Source organism: Mesoplodon densirostris, chromosome 4 (genome assembly GCF_025265405.1).
Source record: "Mesoplodon densirostris isolate mMesDen1 chromosome 4, mMesDen1 primary haplotype, whole genome shotgun sequence".
Classification (NCBI taxonomy): Eukaryota; Metazoa; Chordata; class Mammalia; order Artiodactyla; family Ziphiidae; genus Mesoplodon; species Mesoplodon densirostris.
Genome location: NC_082664.1, coordinates 114,417,173 through 114,440,394, shown reverse-complemented (window position 1 = coordinate 114,440,394; position 23,222 = coordinate 114,417,173).

Genomic DNA, 23,222 nt, shown 5'->3' with positions numbered 1-23,222 from the left:
TGGTCCCAGAACCATATCCTTTCCCTAAGGCCTGGGTGTATAGGAAACCAGTAATTTCCTCCTTCAATGAAGCCATGAGCCACACAAGACTCCAGTTTATCTGAAACACTTGAACGTACCTATGGAGGCATTTCATGAAAGAGGCATGAACATGGAGTGAAGGACAGAAGCCCTTGGTATTATGAGGCCCATCACCTGCTGCCATTTGCAGGAGCTGCCCTTCGGAACCCAGACCCCTAGTCTTGCCCGAAGGGCTGGCTGTATAGGAAACCACCAATTTCCTCTTTCAATGAAGTTACGAAACATAGCAGACTCCAGAATACATGACGCACTTGAACCTACCTGTGGAAGCGACTCATCAATGACGTGTGAACATGGAGTGCAAGAGAGATGCCCTTGGTCTCAGGAGGCCCAGCCCCTGCTGCTGTTCTCAGGAGCTGCCCCTCTGGACCTGGACCCATAGCCTTGCCCGAAGGGCTGGCTGTATAGGACACACCAATTTCCTCTTTGAAAGAAGCCATGAGCCGCAAAAACTCCAGTTTAACTGACCCATTGCCCCCACCTATGAAGGTGCTTCATGAAGGAGGCGTGAACATGGAGGTCAGGAGAGATGCCCTTGGTCTGAGGACGCCCAGCCCCTGCTGCTGTTCTAAGGAGCTGACCCTCTGGACCCAGACCCATAGCCTTGCCCGAAGGCCTGGCTCTATAGGAAACCACCCAATTCATCTTTCAATGGAGTTGTGAAATACAGCACTCTCCAGAATAGCTGTCCCTCTTGCACCCACCTGTGGAAACGACTCATCAATGAGGCGTGAAAATGGAGTGCAAGACATGCCTTTGGTCTTAGGAGGCCCAGACACTGCTCCTGTTCCCTGGAGCTGCCCCTCTGGACACAGATCCATAACCTTGCCCAAAGGGCTGTGTGTATAGGAAACCACCAATTTCCTCTTTGAATAAAGCCATGAGGCACACAAGGCTCCAGTTTACCTGACGCTCTTGAACCCACCTATGGTGGCATTTCATGAAAGAAGCATGAACATGGAGTGTAGGGGATATGCCCTTGGTCTTAAGAGACCCATACCCTGCTGCTGTTCTCAGGATCTGTCCCTCTGGACACAGATCCATAGCCTTTCACGAAGGACTCGCTGTATAGGAAACCACCAATTTCCACTTTCAATGAAGCTATGAATGACAGAAGACTCCTGAATAGCTGACCCACTTGCACCCACCTATGGAAGCGACTCATCAATGAGGCGTGAACATGGAGTGCAGGACAGATGGCCTTGGTCTTAGGAGGCCAATACCATGCTGCTGTTCTCAGTAACTGCCCCTCTGGGCCCAGACCCATAGGCTTGCCCGAAGGGCAGGGTGTATAGGAAACCACCAATTTCTCTTTCAATGAAGCCATGAGCCAGTGAAGACTCCAGTTTAGCTGAAACTCTTGCACCTACCTATGAAGGCGCTTCATGAAGGAGGCGAGAAAATGGAGTGCAGGAGAGATGCCCTTGGCCTTAGGAGGCCCAGACTATGCTGATGCTCTCAGGAGCTGCCCCTCTGGGTCCAGATCCCTTGCATTGCCCGAAAGCCTGGGTGTATAGGCATCCACCAATTTCCTCTTCGAATGAAGCCATGAGCCACACAAGGCTCCAGTTTATCTGACCCTGTTGAACTCACCTATGAAGGCATTTGTTGAAGGAGGCGTGAACATGGAGTGCCGGAGCGATGCCCTTGGTCTTAGGAGGCCCATCCCCTGCTGCTGTTCTCAGGAGCTGCCCCTCTGGACCCAGAACCATAGCCTTGCCCAAAGGGCAGGCTCTATAGGAAACCACCAATTTCCTCTTTCAATGGAGTTATGAAATAGAGCAGACTCCAGAATAGCTGACCCTCTTGCACCCACTTGTGGAAGCGACTCTTCAATGAGGCATATAAATGGAGTGCAGGAGATGCCCTTGGTCTTATGAGGCCCAGACACTGCTGCAGTTCTCAGGAGCTACCCCTCTGGACTCAGACCCATAGCCTTGCCAGTAGGGCTAAGTTTATAGGAAACCACCAATTTCCTCTTTGAAAGAAGCCATGAGCCACAAAAATCTCCAGTTTAACTGACCCATTGCCCCCAAGTATGAAGGTGCTTCATGAAGGAGGCGTGTACCTGGAGTGCAGGGGAGATGTCCTTGGTCTTAGCAAGCCCAGCACCTGCTGAAGTTTCAAGGAGCTGCCTCTCTGGACCCAGACCCATTGCCTTGCCCGAAAGGCTGGCTGCATAGGAAAACAACAGTTTCCTCTTTCAATGAAGTTATGAAACATAGCAGACTCCAGAATAGATGACACACTTGCACCCAGCTGTGGAAGCGACTCATCAATGAGGTGTGAACATGGAGTGCAAGAGAGATGCCCTTGGTCTTAGGAGGCCTAGCCCCTGCTGCTGTTCTCAGGAGCTGCCCCTCTGGACCGGGACACATAGCCTTGCCAGAAGGGCTGGCTCTATAGGAAACCACCCAATTCCTCTTTCAATGGAGTTGTGAAATAGAGCACATTCCAAAATAGCTGTCCCTCTTGCAGCCACTTGTGGAAGCGACTCATCAATGAGGCATGAACATGGAGTGCAGGACACATGCCCTTGGTCTTATGAGGCCAATACCATGCTGCTGTTCTCAGTAACTGCCCCTCTGGGCCCAGACCCATAGCCTTGCCCGAAGGGTTGGGTGTATAGGAAACCACCAATTTCCTCTTTCAATGAAGCCATGGGCCAGTGAAGTCTCCAGCTTAGCTGACCCTCTTGCACCCACTTACGAAGGCGCTTCATGAAGGAGGCGAGAAAATGGAGTTCAGGAGAGATGCCCTTGGTCTTAGGAGGCCCAGCCCCTGCTGCCTTTCTCAGGAGCTGCCCCTCTGGACCCAGACCCATAGCCAAGCCCGAAGGGCTGGCTCTATAGGAAACCACCAAATTCCTCTTTCAATGGAGTTATGAAATAGAGCAGACTCCAGAATAGCTGTCCCTCTTGCACCCACCTGTGGATGTGACTCATCAATGAGGAGTGAACATGGAGTGCAGGACAGATGCTCTTGTACTTAGGAGGCCCAGACCATGTTGATGTTCTCAAGAGCTGCCCCTCTGGTACCAGAACTCTATCCTTTCCCTAAGGCATGGGTGTATAGGAAACCAGTAATTTCCTCCTTCAATGAAGCCATGAGCCACACAAGACTCCAGTTTATCTGACTCTCTTCAACGTACCTTTGGAGGCATTTCATGAAAGAAGCGTGAACATGTAGTGCAGAAGAGAAGCCCTTGGTCTTATGAGGCACATCCCCTGCTGCTGTTCGCAGGAGCTGCCCCTCTGTACCCAGAACCATAGTCTTGCCCGAAGGACTGGCTGTATAGGAAACCACCAATTTCCTCTTTCAATGAAGTTATGAAACATAGCAGACTCCAGAATAGATGACGCACTTGCACCCACCTGTGGAAGCGACTCATCAATGAGGTGAGAACATGGAGTGCAGGAGATGCCCTTGGTCTTAGGAGGCCCAGGCCCTCCTGCTGTTCTCAGGGGCTGCCCATCTGGACACAGACCCATAGCCTGGCCCAAACGGCTGGGTGTATAGGATACCACCAATTTCCTCTTTGAATGAAGCCATGGGCCAGACAAGACTCCAGTATATCTGACCCTCTTGAACCCACCCATTGGGGCATTTCATGAAAGAAGTATGAACATGGAGTGCAGGAGATATGCCCTTGGTCATAAGAGACCCATACCCTGCTGCTGTTCTCAGGAGCTGCCCCTCTGGAGCGAGACCCATAGCCTTGCCCGAAGGACTGGCTGTATAGGAAACCACCAATTTCCACTTTCAATGAAGTGATGAATGACAGAAGACTCCAGAATAGCTGACCTATTTGCACCCACCTGTGGAAGCAACTCATCAATGAGGCATGAACATGGAGTGCAGGACAGATGGCCTTGGTCTTAGGAGGCCAATACCATGCTGCTGTTCCCAGTAACTGCCCCTCTGTGCCCAGACCCATAGCCTTTCCCGAAGGGTTGTGTGGATAGGAAACCACCAATTTCCTCTTTCAATGAAGCCATGAGCCAGTGAAGACTCCAGCTTAGCTGACCCTCTTGCATCCTCCTATGAAGGCACTTCATGAAGGAGGCGAGAAAATGGAGTGCAGGAGAGATGCCCTTGGACTTAGGAGGCCCAGCGCCTGCTGCTGTTCTCAGGAGCTGCCCATCTGGACCCAGACTGATAGCCTTGCTCGAAGGGCTGGCTCTATAGGAAACCACCAAATTCCTCTTTCAATGGAGTTATGAAATAGAGCAGACTCCAGAATAGTGCTCCCTCTTGCACCCACCTATGGATGTGATTCATCATTGAGGCTTGAACATGGAGTGCAGCACAGATGCCGTTGTTCTTCGGAGGCCCAGACCATGCTGATGTTCTCAAGACATGCCCCTCTGGTCCCAGAACCATATCCTTTCCCTAAGGCCTGGGTGTATAGGAAACCAGTAATTTCCTCCTTCAATGAAGCCATGAGCCACACAAGACTCCAGTTTATCTGAAACTCTTGAACGTACCTATGGAGGCGTTTCATGAAAGAGGCATGAACATGGAGTGAAGGACAGAAGCACTTGGTATTATGAGGCCTTTCCATTGCTGCCATTTGCAGGAGCTGCCCCTCTGAACCCAGATCCCTAGTCTTGCCCGAAGGGCTGGCTGTATAGGAAACCACCAATTTCCTCTTTCAATGAAGTTATGAAACATAGCAGACTCCAGAATACATGACGCCCTTGAACCCACCTGTGGAAGCGACTCATCAATGACGTGTGAACATGGAGTGCAAGAGAGATGCCCTTGGTCTAAGGAGACCCAGCCCCTGATGCTGTTCTCAGGAGCTGACCCTCTGGACCCAGACCCATAGCCTTGCCCGAAGGCCTGGCTCTATAGGAAACCACCCAATTCATCTTTCAATGGAGTTGTGAAATACAGCACTCTCCAGAATAGCTGTCCCTCTTGCACCCACCTGTGGAAACGACTCATCAATGAGGCGTGAAAATGGAGTGCAAGAGATGCCTTTGGTCTTAGGAGGCCCAGACACTGCTCCTGTTCTCTGGAGCTGCCCCTCTGGACACAGATCCATAACCTTGCCCAAAGGGCTGTGTGTATAGGAAACCACCAATTTCCTCTTTGAATAAAGCCATGAGGCACACAAGGCTCCAGTTTACCTGACGCTCTTGAACCCACCTATGGTGGCATTTCATGAAAGAAGCATGAACATGGAGTGTAGGGGATATGCCCTTGGTCTTAAGAGACCCATACCCTGCTGCTGTTCTCAGGATCTGTCCCTCTGGACCCAGATCCATAGCCTTTCACGAAGGACTCGCTGTATAGGAAACCACCAATTTCCACTTTCAATGAAGCTATGAATGACAGAAGACTCCTGAATAGCTGACCCACTTGCACCCACCTGTGGAAGCGACTCATCAATGAGGCGTGAACGTGGAGTGCAGGACAGATGGCCTTGGTCTTAGGAGGCCAATACCATGCTGCTGTTCTCAGTAACTGCCCCTCTGGGCCCAGACCCATAGGCTTGCCCGAAGGGCAGGGTGTATAGGAAACCACCAATTTCTCTTTCAATGAAGCCATGAGCCAGTGAAGACTCCAGTTTAGCTGAAACTCTTGCACCTACCTATGAAGGCGCTTCATGAAGGAGGCGAGAAAATGGAGTGCAGGAGAGATGCCCTTGGCCTTAGGAGGCCCAGACTATGCTGATGCTCTCAGGAGCTGCCCCTCTCGGTCCAGATCCCTTGCATTGCCCGAAAGCCTGGGTGTATAGGCATCCACCAATTTCCTCTTCGAATGAAGCCATGAGCCACACAAGGCTCCAGTTTATCTGACCCTGTTGAACTCACCTATGAAGGCATTTGTTGAAGGAGGCGTGAACATGGAGTGCCGGAGCGATGCCCTTGGTCTTAGGAGGCCCATCCCCTGCTGCTGTTCTCAGGAGCTGCCCCTCTGGACCCAGAACCATAGCCTTGCCCAAAGGGCAGTCTCTATAGGAAACCACCAATTTCCTCTTTCAATGGAGTTATGAAATAGAGCAGACTCCAGAATAGCTGACCCTCTTGCACCCACTTGTGGAAGCGACTCTTCAATGAGGCCTATAAATGGAGTGCAGGAGATGCCCTTGGTCTTATGAGGCCCAGACACTGCTGCAGTTCTCAGGAGCTACCCCTCTGGACTCAGACCCATAGCCTTGCCAGTAGGGCTAAGTTTATAGGAAACCACCAATTTCCTCTTTGAAAGAAGCCATGAGCCACAAAAATCTCCAGTTTAACTGACCCATTGCCCCCAAGTATGAAGGTGCTTCATGAAGGAGGCGTGTACCTGGAGTGCAGGGGAGATGCCCTTGGTCTTAGCAAGCCCAGCACCTGCTGCAGTTTCAAGGAGCTGCCCCTCTGGACCCAGACCCATCGCCTTGCCCGAAGGGCTGGCTGCATAGGAAAACAACAGTTTCCTCTTTCAATGAAGTTATGAAACATAGCAGACTCCAGAATAGATGACACACTTGCACCCAGCTGTGGAAGCGACTCATCAATGAGGTGTGAACATGGAGTGCAAGAGAGATGCCCTTGGTCTTAGGAGGCCTAGCCCCTGCTGCTGTTCTCAGGAGCTGCCCCTCTGGACCCGGACACATAGCCTTGCCCTAAGGGCTGGCTCTATAGGAAACCACCCAATTCCTCTTTCAATGGAGTTGTGAAATAGAGCACATTCCAAAATAGCTGTCCCTCTTGCAGCCACTTGTGGAAGCGACTCATCAATGAGGCATGAACATGGAGTGCAGGACACATGCCCTTGGTCTTATGAGGCAAATACCATGCTGCTGTTCTCAGTAACTGCCCCTCTGGGCCCAGACCCATAGCCTTGCCCGAAGGGTTGGGTGTATAGGAAACCACCAATTTCCTCTTTCAATGAAGCCATGAGCCAGTGAAGTCTCCAGCTTAGCTGACCCTCTTGCACCCACTTACGAAGGCGCTTCATGAAGGAGGCGAGAAAATGGAGTTCAGGAGAGATGCCCTTGGTCTTAGGAGGCCCAGCCCCTGCTGCCTTTCTCAGGAGCTGCCCCTCTGGACCCAGACCCATAGCCAAGCCCGAAGGGCTGGCTCTATAGGAAACCACCAAATTCCTCTTTCAATGGAGTTATGAAATAGAGCAGACTCCAGAATAGCTGTCCCTCTTGCACCCACCTGTGGATGTGACTCATCAATGAGGAGTGAACATGGAGTGCAGGACAGATGCTCTTGTACTTAGGAGGCCCAGACCATGTTGATGTTCTCAAGAGCTGCCCCTCTGGTACCAGAACTCTATCCTTTCCCTAAGGCATGGGTGTATAGGAAACCAGTAATTTCCTCCTTCAATGAAGCCATGAGCCACACAAGACTCCAGTTTATCTGACTCTCTTCAACGTACCTTTGGAGGCATTTCATGAAAGAAGCGTGAACATGTAGTGCAGAAGAGAAGCCCTTGGTCTTATGAGGCACATCCCCTGCTGCTGTTCGCAGGAGCTGCCCCTCTGTACCCAGAACCATAGTCTTGCCCGAAGGACTGGCTGTATAGGAAACCACCAATTTCCTCTTTCAATGAAGTTATGAAACATAGCAGACTCCAGAATAGATGACGCACTTGCACCCACCTGTGGAAGCGACTCATCAATGAGGTGAGAACATGGAGTGCAGGAGATGCCCTTGGTCTTAGGAGGCCCAGGCCCTCCTGCTGTTCTCAGGGGCTGCCCATCTGGACACAGACCCATAGCCTGGCCCAAACGGCTGGGTGTATAGGATACCACCAATTTCCTCTTTGAATGAAGCCATGGGCCAGACAAGACTCCAGTATATCTGACCCTCTTGAACCCACCCATTGGGGCATTTCATGAAAGAAGTATGAACATGGAGTGCAGGAGATATGCCCTTGGTCATAAGAGACCCATACCCTGCTGCTGTTCTCAGGAGCTGCCCCTCTGGAGCGAGACCCATAGCCTTGCCCGAAGGACTGGCTGTATAGGAAACCACCAATTTCCACTTTCAATGAAGTGATGAATGACAGAAGACTCCAGGATAGCTGACCTATTTGCACCCACCTGTGGAAGCAACTCATCAATGAGGCATGAACATGGAGTGCAGGACAGATGGCCTTGGTCTTAGGAGGCCAATACCATGCTGCTGTTCCCAGTAACTGCCCCTCTGTGCCCAGACCCATAGCCTTTCCCGAAGGGTTGTGTGGATAGGAAACCACCAATTTCCTCTTTCAATGAAGCCATGAGCCAGTGAAGACTCCAGCTTAGCTGACCCTCTTGCATCCTCCTATGAAGGCACTTCATGAAGGAGGCGAGAAAATGGAGTGCAGGAGAGATGCCCTTGGACTTAGGAGGCCCAGCGCCTGCTGCTGCTCTCAGGAGCTGCCCATCTGGACCCAGACTGATAGCCTTGCTCGAAGGGCTGGCTCTATAGGAAACCACCAAATTCCTCTTTCAATGGAGTTATGAAATAGAGCAGACTCCAGAATAGTGCTCCCTCTTGCACCCACCTATGGATGTGATTCATCATTGAGGCTTGAACATGGAGTGCAGCACAGATGCCGTTGTTCTTCGGAGGCCCAGACCATGCTGATGTTCTCAAGACCTGCCCCTCTGGTCCCAGAACCATATCCTTTCCCTAAGGCCTGGGTGTATAGGAAACCAGTAATTTCCTCCTTCAATGAAGCCATGAGCCACACAAGACTCCAGTTTATCTGAAACTCTTGAACGTACCTATGGAGGCATTTCATGAAAGAGGCATGAACATGGAGTGAAGGACAGAAGCACTTGGTATTATGAGGCCTATCCATTGCTGCCATTTGCAGGAGCTGCCCCTCTGAACCCAGATCCCTAGTCTTGCCCGAAGGGCTGGCTGTATAGGAAACCACCAATTTCCTCTTTCAATGAAGTTATGAAACATAGCAGACTCCAGAATACATGACGCCCTTGAACCCACCTGTGGAAGCGACTCATCAATGACGTGTGAACATGGAGTGCAAGAGAGATGCCCTTGGTCTAAGGAGACCCAGCCCCTGATGCTGTTCTCAGGAGCTGACCCTCTGGACCCAGACCCATAGCCTTGCCCGAAGGCCTGGCTCTATAGGAAACCACCCAATTCATCTTTCAATGGAGTTGTGAAATACAGCACTCTCCAGAATAGCTGTCCCTCTTGCACCCACCTGTGGAAACGACTCATCAATGAGGCGTGAAAATGGAGTGCAAGAGATGCCTTTGGTCTTAGGAGGCCCAGACACTGCTCCTGTTCTCTGGAGCTGCCCCTCTGGACACAGATCCATAACCTTGCCCAAAGGGCTGTGTGTATAGGAAACCACCAATTTCCTCTTTGAATGAAGCCATGAGCCACACAAGACTCCAGTTTACCTGACGCTCTTGAGCCCACCTATGGTGGCATTTCATGAAAGAAGCATGAACATGGAGTGTAGGGGATATGCCCTTGGTCTTAAGAGACCCATACCCCGCTGCTGTTCTCAGGATCTGTCCCTCTGGACCCAGATCCATAGCCTTTCACGAAGGACTCACTGTATAGGAAACCACCAATTTCCACTTTCAATGAAGCTATGAATGACAGAAGACTCCTGAATTGCTTACCCACTTGCCCCCACCTGTGGAAGCGACTCATCCATGAGGCGTGAACGTGGAGTGCAGGACACATGGCCTTGGTCTTAGGAGGCCAATACCATGCTGCTGTTCTCAGTAACTGCCCCTCTGGGCCCAGACCCATAGGCTTGCCCGAAGGGCAGGGTGTATAGGAAACCACCAATTTCTCTTTCAATGAAGCCATGAGCCAGTGAAGACTCCAGTTTAGCTGAAACTCTTGCACCTACCTATGAAGGCGCTTCATGAAGGAGGCGAGAAAATGGAGTGCAGGAGAGATATCCTTGGTCTTAGGAGGCCCAGACTATGCTGATGCTCTCAGGAGCAGCCCCTCTCGGTCCAGATACCTTGCATTGCCCAAAAGCCTGGGTGTATAGGCATCCACCAATTTCCTCTTCGAATGAAGCCATGAGCCACACAAGGCGCCCGTTTATCTCACCCTGTTGAACTCACCTATGAAGGCATTTGTTGAAGGAGGCGTGAACATGGAGTGCCGGAGCGATGCCCTTGGTCTTAGGAGGCCCATCCCCTGCTGCTGTTCTCAGAAGCTGCCCCTCTGGACCCAGAACCATAGCCTTGCCCAAAGGGCAGGCTCTATAGGAAACCACCAATTTCCTCTTTCAATGGAGTTATGAAATAGAGCCGACTCCAGAATAGCTGACCCTCTTGCACCCATTTGTGGAAGCGACTCTTCAATGAGGCATATAACTGGAGTGCAGGAGATGCCCTTGGTCTTATGAGGCCCAGACACTGCTGCAGTTCTCAGGAGCTACCCCTCTGGACTCAGACCCATAGCCTTGCCAGTAGGGCTAAGTTTATAGGAAACCACCAATTTCCTCTTTGAAAGAAGCCATGAGCCACAAAAATCTGCAGCTTAACTGACCCATTGCCCCCAAGTATGAAGGTGCTTCATGAAGGAGGCGTGTACCTGGAGTGCAGGGGAGATGCCCGTGGTCTTAGGAAGCCCAGCCCCTGCTGCAGTTTCAAGGAGCTGCCCCTCTGGACCCAGACCCATAGCCTTGCCCGAAGGGCTGGCTGTATAGGAAAACAACAATTTCCTCTTTCAATGAAGTTATGAAACATAGCAGACTCCAGAAGAGATGATGCACTTGCACCCACCTGTGGAAGCGACAAATCAATGACGTGTGAACATGGAGTGCAAGAGAGATGCCCTTGGTCTTAGGAGGCCAAGAACCTGCTGCTGTTCTCAGGAGCTGACCCTCTGGACCCAGACCCATAGCCTTGACCGAAGGGCTGGCTCTATAGGAAACCACCCAATTCATCTTTCAATGGAGTTGTGAAATACAGCAGTCTCCAGAATAGCTGTCCCTCTTGCACCCACCTCTGGAAACGACTAATCAATGAGGCGTGAAAATGGAGTGCAAGAGATGCCTTTGGTCTTAGGAGGCCCAGACACTGCTCCTGTTCCCTGGAGCTGCCCCTCTGGACACAGATCCATAACCTTGCCCAAAGGGCTGTGTGTATAGGAAAGCACCAATTTCCTCTTTGAATGAAGCCATGAACCACACAAGACTCCAGTTTACCTGACCTTCTTGAACCCACCTATGGTGGCATTTCATGAAAGAAGCATGAACATGGAGTGTAGGAGATATGCCCTTGGTCTTAAGAGACCCATACCCTGCTACTGTTCTCAGGATCTGTCCCTCTGGACCCAGATCCATAGCTTTTCACGAAGGACTCGCTGTATAGGAAACCACCAATTTCCACTTTCAATGAAGCTATGAATGACAGAAGACTCCTGAATAGCTGACCCACTTGTACCCACCTGTGGAAGCGACTCATCAATGAGGCGTGAACATGGAGTGCAGGACAGAGGACCTTGGTCTTAGGAGGCCAATATCATGCTGCTGTTCTCAGTAACTGCCCCTCTGGGCCCAGACCCGTAAGCTTGCCCGAAGGGCTGGGTGTATAGGAAACCACCAATTTCCTCTTTCAATGAAGCCATGAGCCAGTGAAGAGTCCAGTTTCGCTGCACCTCTTGCACCCACTTACGAAGGCGCTTCATGAAGGAGGTGAGATAATGGAGTGCAGGAGAGATGCCCTTGGTCTTAGGGGGCCCAGACTATGATGATGTTCTCAGGCGCTGTCCCTCTGGGTCCAGACCCCTAGCATTGCCCTAAAGGGTGGGTGTATAGCAATCCACCAATTTCCTCTTCAAATGAAGCCATGAGCCACACAAGGCTTCAGTTTTTCTGACCATCTTGAACTCAACTATGAAGGCTTTTGTTGAAGAAGGCATGAACATGGAGTGCTGGAGAGATGCACCTGGTCTTAAGAGGCCCATTCCCTGCTGCTGTTCTCAGGAGCTGCCCCTCTGGACCCAGAACCATAGCCTTGCCCAAAGCGCAGGCTCTATAGGAAACCACAAATTTCCTCTTTAAAATGAGTTATGAAATAGAGCAGACACAAGAATACCTGACCCTCTAGCACCCACTTGTGGAAGCGACTCATCAATGAGGCATTAAAATGGAGTGAAGGAGATGCACTTAGTCTTAAGAGGCCCAGACACAGCTGCATTTCTCAGGAGCAACCACTCTGGACCCAGACCGATAGCCTTGACAGAAGGGCTAGGTTTATATGAAACCACCAATTTCCTCTTTGAAAGAAGCCATGAGCCACAGAAAACTCCCGTTTAACTGATCCATTTCCCCAACTATGAAGGTGCTTCATGAAGAAGGCGTGTACATGGAGTGAAGGGGAGATGCCCTTGGACTTAGGAGGTCCAGCCCCTGCTGCTGTTCTCAGGATCTGTCCCTCTGGACCCAGATCCATAGCCTCTCACGAAGGATTCACTGTATAGGAAACCACCAATTTCCACTTTCAATGAAGCTATGAATGACAGAAGACTCCTGAATAGCTGACCCACTTGAACCCACCTGTGGAAGCGACTCATCAATGAGGAGTGAACATGGAGTGCAGGACAGATGGCTTTGGTCTTAGGAGGCCAATACCATGCTGCTGTTCTCAGTAACTGCCCCTCTGGGCCCAGACCCATAGCCTTGCCCAAAAGGCTGGGTGTATAGGAAACCACCAATTTCCTCTTTCAATGAAGCCATGAGCCAGTGAAGACTCCAGTTTAGCTGACCCTCTTGCACCCACCTACGAAGGCGCTTCATGAATGAGGTGAGAAAATGGAGTGCAGGACAGATGCTCTTGGTCTTAGGAGGCCCAGACCATGGTGATGCTCTCAGTAGCTGCCCCTCTGAGTCCAGACCGCTAGCATTGCCTGAAGGGCTGGGTGTATAGGAATCCAACAATTTCTCTTTCAATGAAGCCAGGAGTCAGTGAAGACTCCAGTTTAGCTGAAACTCTTGCACCTACCTACGAAGGCGCTTCATGAAGGAGGCGTGTACATGGAGTGCAGGGGAGATGCCCTTGGTCTTTGGAAGCCCAGCCCCTGCTGCAGTTTCAAGGAGCTGCCCCTCTGGACCCAGACCCAGAGCCTTGCCCGAAGGGCTGGCTGTATAGGAAAACAACAATTTCCTCTTCCAATGAAGTTATGAAACATAGCAGACTCCAGAATAGATGATGCACTTGCACCCACCTGTGGAAGCGACTCATCAATGAGGTGTGAACATGGAGTGCAGGAGAGATACCCTTGGACTTAGGAGGCCCAGCGCCTGCTGCTGTTCTCAGGAGCTGCCCCTCTGGACCCAGACCCATAGCCAAGCCCGAAGGGCTGGCTCTATAGGAAACCACCAAATTCCTCTTTCAATGGAGTTATGAAATAGAGCAGACTCCAGAATAGCAGTCCCTCTTGCACCCACCTATGGATGTGACTCATCATTGAGGCCTGAACATGGAGTGCAGGACAGATGCTGTTGTTCTTCGGAGGCCCAGACCATGCTGATGTTCTCAAGACCTGCCCCTCTGGTCCCAGAACCATATCCTTTCCCTAAGGCCTGGGTGTATAGGAAACCAGTAATTTCCTCCTTCAATGAAGCCATGAGCCACACAAGACTCCAGTTTATCTGAAACACTTGAACGTACCTATGGAGGCATTTCATGAAAGAGGCATGAACATGGAGTGAAGGACAGAAGCCCTTGGTATTATGAGGCCCATCACCTGCTGCCATTTGCAGGAGCTGCCCTTCGGAACCCAGACCCCTAGTCTTGCCCGAAGGGCTGGCTGTATAGGAAACCACCAATTTCCTCTTTCAATGAAGTTACGAAACATAGCAGACTCCAGAATACATGACGCACTTGAACCTACCTGTGGAAGCGACTCATCAATGACGTGTGAACATGGAGTGCAAGAGAGATGCCCTTGGTCTCAGGAGGCCCAGCCCCTGCTGCTGTTCTCAGGAGCTGCCCCTCTGGACCTGGACCCATAGCCTTGCCCGAAGGGCTGGCTGTATAGGACACACCAATTTCCTCTTTGAAAGAAGCCATGAGCCGCAAAAACTCCAGTTTAACTGACCCATTGCCCCCACCTATGAAGGTGCTTCATGAAGGAGGCGTGAACATGGAGGTCAGGAGAGATGCCCTTGGTCTGAGGACGCCTAGCCCCTGCTGCTGTTCTAAGGAGCTGACCCTCTGGACCCAGACCCATAGCCTTGCCCGAAGGCCTGGCTCTATAGGAAACCACCCAATTCATCTTTCAATGGAGTTGTGAAATACAGCACTCTCCAGAATAGCTGTCCCTCTTGCACCCACCTGTGGAAACGACTCATCAATGAGGCGTGAAAATGGAGTGCAAGACATGCCTTTGGTCTTAGGAGGCCCAGACACTGCTCCTGTTCCCTGGAGCTGCCCCTCTGGACACAGATCCATAACCTTGCCCAAAGGGCTGTGTGTATAGGAAACCACCAATTTCCTCTTTGAATAAAGCCATGAGGCACACAAGGCTCCAGTTTACCTGATGCTCTTGAACCCACCTATGGTGGCATTTCATGAAAGAAGCATGAACATGGAGTGTAGGGGATATGCCCTTGGTCTTAAGAGACCCATACCCTGCTGCTGTTCTCAGGATCTGTCCCTCTGGACACAGATCCATAGCCTTTCACGAAGGACTCGCTGTATAGGAAACCACCAATTTCCACTTTCAATGAAGCTATGAATGACAGAAGACTCCTGAATAGCTGACCCACTTGCACCCACCTATGGAAGCGACTCATCAATGAGGCGTGAACATGGAGTGCAGGACAGATGGCCTTGGTCTTAGGAGGCCAATACCATGCTGCTGTTCTCAGTAACTGCCACTCTGGGCCCAGACCCATAGGCTTGCCCGAAGGGCAGGGTGTATAGGAAACCACCAATTTCTCTTTCAATGAAGCCATGAGCCAGTGAAGACTCCAGTTTAGCTGAAACTCTTGCACCTACCTATGAAGGCGCTTCATGAAGGAGGTGAGAAAATGGAGTGCAGGAGAGATGCCCTTGGCCTTAGGAGGCCCAGACTATGCTGATGCTCTCAGGAGCTGCCCCTCTGGGTCCAGATCCCTTGCATTGCCCGAAAGCCTGTGTGTATAGGCATCCACCAATTTCCTCTTCGAATGAAGCCATGAGCCACACAAGGCTCCAGTTTATCTGACCCTGTTGAACTCACCTATGAAGGCATTTGTTGAAGGAGGCGTGAACATGGAGTGCCGGAGCGATGCCCTTGGTCTTAGGAGGCCCATCCCCTGCTGCTGTTCTCAGGAGCTGCCCCTCTGGACCCAGAACCATAGCCTTGCCCAAAGGGCAGGCTCTATAGGAAACCACCAATTTCCTCTTTCAATGGAGTTATGAAATAGAGCAGACTCCAGAATAGCTCACCCTCTTGCACCCACTTGTGGAAGCGACTCTTCAATGAGGCATATAAATTGAGTGCAGGAGATGCCCTTGGTCTTATGAGGCCCAGACACTGCTGCAGTTCTCAGGAGCTACCCCTCTGGACTCAGACCCATAGCCTTGCCAGTAGGGCTAAGTTTATAGGAAACCACCAATTTCCTCTTTGAAAGAAGCCATGAGCCACAAAAATCTCCAGTTTAACTGACCCATTGCCCCCAAGTATGAAGGTGCTTCATGAAGGAGGCGTGTACCTGGAGTGCAGGGGAGATGTCCTTGGTCTTAGCAAGCCCAGCACCTGCTGAAGTTTCAAGGAGCTGCCTCTCTGGACCCAGACCCATCGCCTTGCCCGAAGGGCTGGCTGCATAGGAAAACAACAGTTTCCTCTTTCAATGAAGTTATGAAACATAGCAGACTCCAGAATAGATGACACACTTGCACCCAGCTGTGGAAGCGACTCATCAATGAGGTGTGAACATGGAGTGCAAGAGAGATGCCCTTGGTCTTAGGAGGCCTAGCCCCTGCTGCTGTTCTCAGGAGCTGCCCCTCTGGACCGGGACACATAGCCTTGCCCGAAGGGCTGGCTCTATAGGAAACCACCCAATTCCTCTTTCAATGGAGTTGTGAAATAGAGCACATTCCAAAATAGCTGTCCCTCTTGCAGCCACTTGTGGAAGCGACTCATCAATGAGGCATGAACATGGAGTGCAGGACACATGCCCTTGGTCTTATGAGGCCAATACCATGCTGCTGTTCTCAGTAACTGCCCCTCTGGGCCCAGACCCATAGCCTTGCCCGAAGGGTTGGGTGTATAGGAAACCACCAATTTCCTCTTTCAATGAAGCCATGGGCCAGTGAAGTCTCCAGCTTAGCTGACCCTCTTGCACCCACTTACGAAGGCGCTTCATGAAGGAGGCGAGAAAATGGAGTTCAGGAGAGATGCCCTTGGTCTTAGGAGGCCCAGCCCCTGCTGCCTTTCTCAGGAGCTGCCCCTCTGGACCCAGACCCATAGCCAAGCCCGAAGGGCTGGCTCTATAGGAAACCACCAAATTCCTCTTTCAATGGAGTTATGAAATAGAGCAGACTCCAGAATAGCTGTCCCTCTTGCACCCACCTGTGGATGTGACTCATCAATGAGGAGTGAACATGGAGTGCAGGACAGATGCTCTTGTACTTAGGAGGCCCAGACCATGTTGATGTTCTCAAGAGCTGCCCCTCTGGTACCAGAACTCTATCCTTTCCCTAAGGCATGGGTGTATAGGAAACCAGTAATTTCCTCCTTCAATGAAGCCATGAGCCACACAAGACTCCAGTTTATCTGACTCTCTTCAACGTACCTTTGGAGGCATTTCATGAAAGAAGCGTGAACATGTAGTGCAGAAGAGAAGCCCTTGGTCTTATGAGGCACATCCCCTGCTGCTGTTCGCAGGAGCTGCCCCTCTGTACCCAGAACCATAGTCTTGCCCGAAGGACTGGCTGTATAGGAAACCACCAATTTCCTCTTTCAATGAAGTTATGAAACATAGCAGACTCCAGAATAGATGACGCACTTGCACCCACCTGTGGAAGCGACTCATCAATGAGGTGAGAACATGGAGTGCAGGAGATGCCCTTGGTCTTAGGAGGCCCAGGCCCTCCTGCTGTTCTTAGGGGCTGCCCATCTGGACACAGACCCATAGCCTGGCCCAAACGGCTGGGTGTATAGGATACCACCAATTTCCTCTTTGAATGAAGCCATGGGCCAGACAAGACTCCAGTATATCTGACCCTCTTGAACCCACCCATTGGGGCATTTCATGAAAGAAGTATGAACATGGAGTGCAGGAGATATGCCCTTGGTCATAAGAGACCCATACCCTGCTGCTGTTCTCAGGAGCTGCCCCTCTGGAGCGAGACCCATAGCCTTGCCCGAAGGACTGGCTGTATAGGAAACCACCAATTTCCACTTTCAATGAAGTGATGAATGACAGAAGACTCCAGAATAGCTGACCTATTTGCACCCACCTGTGGAAGCAACTCATCAATGAGGCATGAACATGGAGTGCAGGACAGATGGCCTTGGTCTTAGGAGGCCAATACCATGCTGCTGTTCCCAGTAACTGCCCCTCTGTGCCCAGACCCATAGCCTTTCCCGAAGGGTTGTGTGGATAGGAAACCACCAATTTCCTCTTTCAATGAAGCCATGAGCCAGTGAAGACTCCAGCTTAGCTGACCCTCTTGCATCCTCCTATGAAGGCACTTCATGAAGGAGGCGAGAAAATGGAGTGCAGGAGAGATGCCCTTGGACTTAGGAGGCCCAGCGCCTGCTGCTGTTCTCAGGAGCTGCCCATCTGGACCCAGACTGATAGCCTTGCTCGAAGGGCTGGCTCTATAGGAAACCACCAAATTCCTCTTTCAATGGAGTTATGAAATAGAGCAGACTCCAGAATAGTGCTCCCTCTTGCACCCACCTATGGATGTGATTCATCATTGAGGCTTGAACATGGAGTGCAGCACAGATGCCGTTGTTCTTCGGAGGCCCAGACCATGCTGATGTTCTCAAGACATGCCCCTCTGGTCCCAGAACCATATCCTTTCCCTAAGGCCTGGGTGTATAGGAAACCAGTAATTTCCTCCTTCAATGAAGCCATGAGCCACACAAGACTCCAGTTTATCTGAAACTCTTGAACGTACCTATGGAGGCGTTTCATGAAAGAGGCATGAACATGGAGTGAAGGACAGAAGCACTTGGTATTATGAGGCTTTCCATTGCTGCCATTTGCAGGAGCTGCCCCTCTGAACCCAGATCCCTAGTCTTGCCCGAAGGGCTGGCTGTATAGGAAACCACCAATTTCCTCTTTCAATGAAGTTATGAAACATAGCAGACTCCAGAATACATGACGCCCTTGAACCCACCTGTGGAAGCGACTCATCAATGACGTGTGAACATGGAGTGCAAGAGAGATGCCCTTGGTCTAAGGAGACCCAGCCCCTGATGCTGTTCTCAGGAGCTGACCCTCTGGACCCAGACCCATAGCCTTGCCCGAAGGCCTGGCTCTATAGGAAACCACCCAATTCATCTTTCAATGGAGTTGTGAAATACAGCACTCTCCAGAATAGCTGTCCCTCTTGCACCCACCTGTGGAAACGACTCATCAATGAGGCGTGAAAATGGAGTGCAAGAGATGCCTTTGGTCTTAGGAGGCCCAGACACTGCTCCTGTTCTCTGGAGCTGCCCCTCTGGACACAGATCCATAACCTTGCCCAAAGGGCTGTGTGTATAGGAAACCACCAATTTCCTCTTTGAATGAAGCCATGAGCCACACAAGACTCCAGTTTACCTGACGCTCTTGAGCCCACCTATGGTGGCATTTCATGAAAGAAGCATGAACATGGAGTGTAGGGGATATGCCCTTGGTCTTAAGAGACCCATACCCCGCTGCTGTTCTCAGGATCTGTCCCTCTGGACCCAGATCCATAGCCTTTCACGAAGGACTCACTGTATAGGAAACCACCAATTTCCACTTTCAATGAAGCTATGAATGACAGAAGACTCCTGAATTGCTTACCCACTTGCCCCCACCTGTGGAAGCGACTCATCCATGAGGCGTGAACGTGGAGTGCAGGACAGATGGCCTTGGTCTTAGGAGGCCAATACCATGCTGCTGTTCTCAGTAACTGCCACTCTGGGCCCAGACCCATAGGCTTGCCCGAAGGGCAGGGTGTATAGGAAACCACCAATTTCTCTTTCAATGAAGCCATGAGCCAGTGAAGACTCCAGTTTAGCTGAAACTCTTGCACCTACCTATGAAGGCGCTTCATGAAGGAGGCGAGAAAATGGAGTGCAGGAGAGATATCCTTGGTCTTAGGAGGCCCAGACTATGCTGATGCTCTCAGGAGCAGCCCCTCTCGGTCCAGATACCTTGCATTGCCCAAAAGCCTGGGTGTATAGGCATCCACCAATTTCCTCTTCGAATGAAGCCATGAGCCACACAAGGCGCCCGTTTATCTCACCCTGTTGAACTCACCTATGAAGGCATTTGTTGAAGGAGGCGTGAACATGGAGTGCCGGAGCGATGCCCTTGGTCTTAGGAGGCCCATCCCCTGCTGCTGTTCTCAGAAGCTGCCCCTCTGGACCCAGAACCATAGCCTTGCCCAAAGGGCAGGCTCTATAGGAAACCACCAATTTCCTCTTTCAATGGAGTTATGAAATAGAGCCGACTCCAGAATAGCTGACCCTCTTGCACCCATTTGTGGAAGCGACTCTTCAATGAGGCATATAACTGGAGTGCAGGAGATGCCCTTGGTCTTATGAGGCCCAGACACTGCTGCAGTTCTCAGGAGCTACCCCTCTGGACTCAGACCCATAGCCTTGCCAGTAGGGCTAAGTTTATAGGAAACCACCAATTTCCTCTTTGAAAGAAGCCATGAGCCACAAAAATCTGCAGCTTAACTGACCCATTGCCCCCAAGTATGAAGGTGCTTCATGAAGGAGGCGTGTACCTGGAGTGCAGGGGAGATGCCCGTGGTCTTAGGAAGCCCAGCCCCTGCTGCAGTTTCAAGGAGCTGCCCCTCTGGACCCAGACCCATAGCCTTGCCCGAAGGGCTGGCTGTATAGGAAAACAACAATTTCCTCTTTCAATGAAGTTATGAAACATAGCAGACTCCAGAAGAGATGATGCACTTGCACCCACCTGTGGAAGCGACAAATCAATGACGTGTGAACATGGAGTGCAAGAGAGATGCCCTTGGTCTTAGGAGGCCAAGAACCTGCTGCTGTTCTCAGGAGCTGACCCTCTGGACCCAGACCCATAGCCTTGACCGAAGGGCTGGCTCTATAGGAAACCACCCAATTCATCTTTCAATGGAGTTGTGAAATACAGCAGTCTCCAGAATAGCTGTCCCTCTTGCACCCACCTCTGGAAACGACTAATCAATGAGGCGTGAAAATGGAGTGCAAGAGATGCCTTTGGTCTTAGGAGGCCCAGACACTGCTCCTGTTCCCTGGAGCTGCCCCTCTGGACACAGATCCATAACCTTGCCCAAAGGGCTGTGTGTATAGGAAAGCACCAATTTCCTCTTTGAATGAAGCCATGAACCACACAAGACTCCAGTTTACCTGACCTTCTTGAACCCACCTATGGTGGCATTTCATGAAAGAAGCATGAACATGGAGTGTAGGAGATATGCCCTTGGTCTTAAGAGACCCATACCCTGCTACTGTTCTCAGGATCTTTCCCTCTGGACCCAGATCCATAGCTTTTCACGAAGGACTCGCTGTATAGGAAACCACCAATTTCCACTTTCAATGAAGCTATGAATGACAGAAGACTCCTGAATAGCTGACCCACTTGTACCCACCTGTGGAAGCGACTCATCAATGAGGCGTGAACATGGAGTGCAGGACAGAGGACCTTGGTCTTAGGAGGCCAATATCATGCTGCTGTTCTCAGTAACTGCCCCTCTGGGCCCAGACCCGTAGGCTTGCCCGAAGGGCTGGGTGTATAGGAAACCACCAATTTCCTCTTTCAATGAAGCCATGAGCCAGTGAAGAGTCCAGTTTCGCTGCACCTCTTGCACCCACTTACGAAGGCGCTTCATGAAGGAGGTGAGATAATGGAGTGCAGGAGAGATGCCCTTGGTCTTAGGGGGCCCAGACTATGATGATGTTCTCAGGCGCTGTCCCTCTGGGTCCAGACCCCTAGCATTGCCCTAAAGGGTGGGTGTATAGCAATCCACCAATTTCCTCTTCAAATGAAGCCATGAGCCACACAAGGCTTCAGTTTTTCTGACCGTCTTGAACTCAACTATGAAGGCTTTTGTTGAAGAAGGCATGAACATGGAGTGCTGGAGAGATGCACCTGGTCTTAAGAGGCCCATTCCCTGCTGCTGTTCTCAGGAGCTGCCCCTCTGGACCCAGAACCATAGCCTTGCCCAAAGCGCAGGCTCTATAGGAAACCACAAATTTCCTCTTTAAAATGAGTTATGAAATAGAGCAGACACAAGAATACCTGACCCTCTAGCACCCACTTGTGGAAGCGACTCATCAATGAGGCATTAAAATGGAGTGAAGGAGATGCACTTAGTCTTAAGAGGCCCAGACACAGCTGCATTTCTCAGGAGCAACCACTCTGGACCCAGACCGATAGCCTTGACAGAAGGGCTAGGTTTATATGAAACCACCAATTTCCTCTTTGAAAGAAGCCATGAGCCACAGAAAACTCCCGTTTAACTGATCCATTTCCCCAACTATGAAGGTGCTTCATGAAGAAGGCGTGTACATGGAGTGAAGGGGAGATGCCCTTGGACTTAGGAGGTCCAGCCCCTGCTGCTGTTCTCAGGATCTGTCCCTCTGGACCCAGATCCATAGCCTCTCACGAAGGATTCACTGTATAGGAAACCACCAATTTCCACTTTCAATGAAGCTATGAATGACAGAAGACTCCTGAATAGCTGACCCACTTGAACCCACCTTTGGAAGCGACTCATCAATGAGGAGTGAACATGGAGTGCAGGACAGATGGCTTTGGTCTTAGGAGGCCAATACCATGCTGCTGTTCTCAGTAACTGCCCCTCTGGGCCCAGACCCATAGCCTTGCCCAAAAGGCTGGGTGTATAGGAAACCACCAATTTCCTCTTTCAATGAAGCCATGAGCCAGTGAAGACTCCAGTTTAGCTGACCCTCTTGCACCCACCTACGAAGGCGCTTCATGAATGAGGTGAGAAAATGGAGTGCAGGACAGATGCTCTTGGTCTTAGGAGGCCCAGACCATGGTGATGCTCTCAGTAGCTGCCCCTCTGAGTCCAGACCGCTAGCATTGCCTGAAGGGCTGGGTGTATAGGAATCCAACAATTTCTCTTTCAATGAAGCCAGGAGTCAGTGAAGACTCCAGTTTAGCTGAAACTCTTGCACCTACCTACGAAGGCGCTTCATGAAGGAGGCTTGTACATCGAGTGCAGGGGAGATGCCCTTGGTCTTTGGAAGCCCAGCCCCTGCTGCAGTTTCAAGGAGCTGCCCCTCTGGACCCAGACCCAGAGCCTTGCCCGAAGGGCTGGCTGTATAGGAAAACAACAATTTCCTCTTCCAATGAAGTTATGAAACATAGCAGACTCCAGAATAGATGATGCACTTGCACCCACCTGTGGAAGCGACTCATCAATGAGGTGTGAACATGGAGTGCAGGAGAGATACCCTTGGACTTAGGAGGCCCAGCGCCTGCTGCTGTTCTCAGGAGCTGCCCATCTGGACCCAGATCCATAGCCTTGCTCGAAGGGCTGGCTCTATAGGAAACCACCAAATTCCTCTTTCAATGGAGTTATGAAATAGAGCAGACTCCAGAATAGCAGTCCCTCTTGCACCCACCTATGGATGTGACTCATCATTGAGGCCTGAACATGGAGTGCAGGACAGATGCTGTTGTTCTTCGGAGGCCCAGACCATGCTGATGTTCTCAAGACCTGCCCCTCTGGTCCCAGAACCATATCCTTTCCCTAAGGCCTGGGTGTATAGGAAACCAGTAATTTCCTCCTTCAATGAAGCCATGAGCCACACAAGACTCCAGTTTATCTGAAACACTTGAACGTACCTATGGAGGCATTTCATGAAAGAGGCATGAACATGGAGTGAAGGACAGAAGCCCTTGGTATTATGAGGCCCATCACCTGCTGCCATTTGCAGGAGCTGCCCTTCGGAACCCAGACCCCTAGTCTTGCCCGAAGGGCTGGCTGTATAGGAAACCACCAATTTCCTCTTTCAATGAAGTTATGAAACATAGCA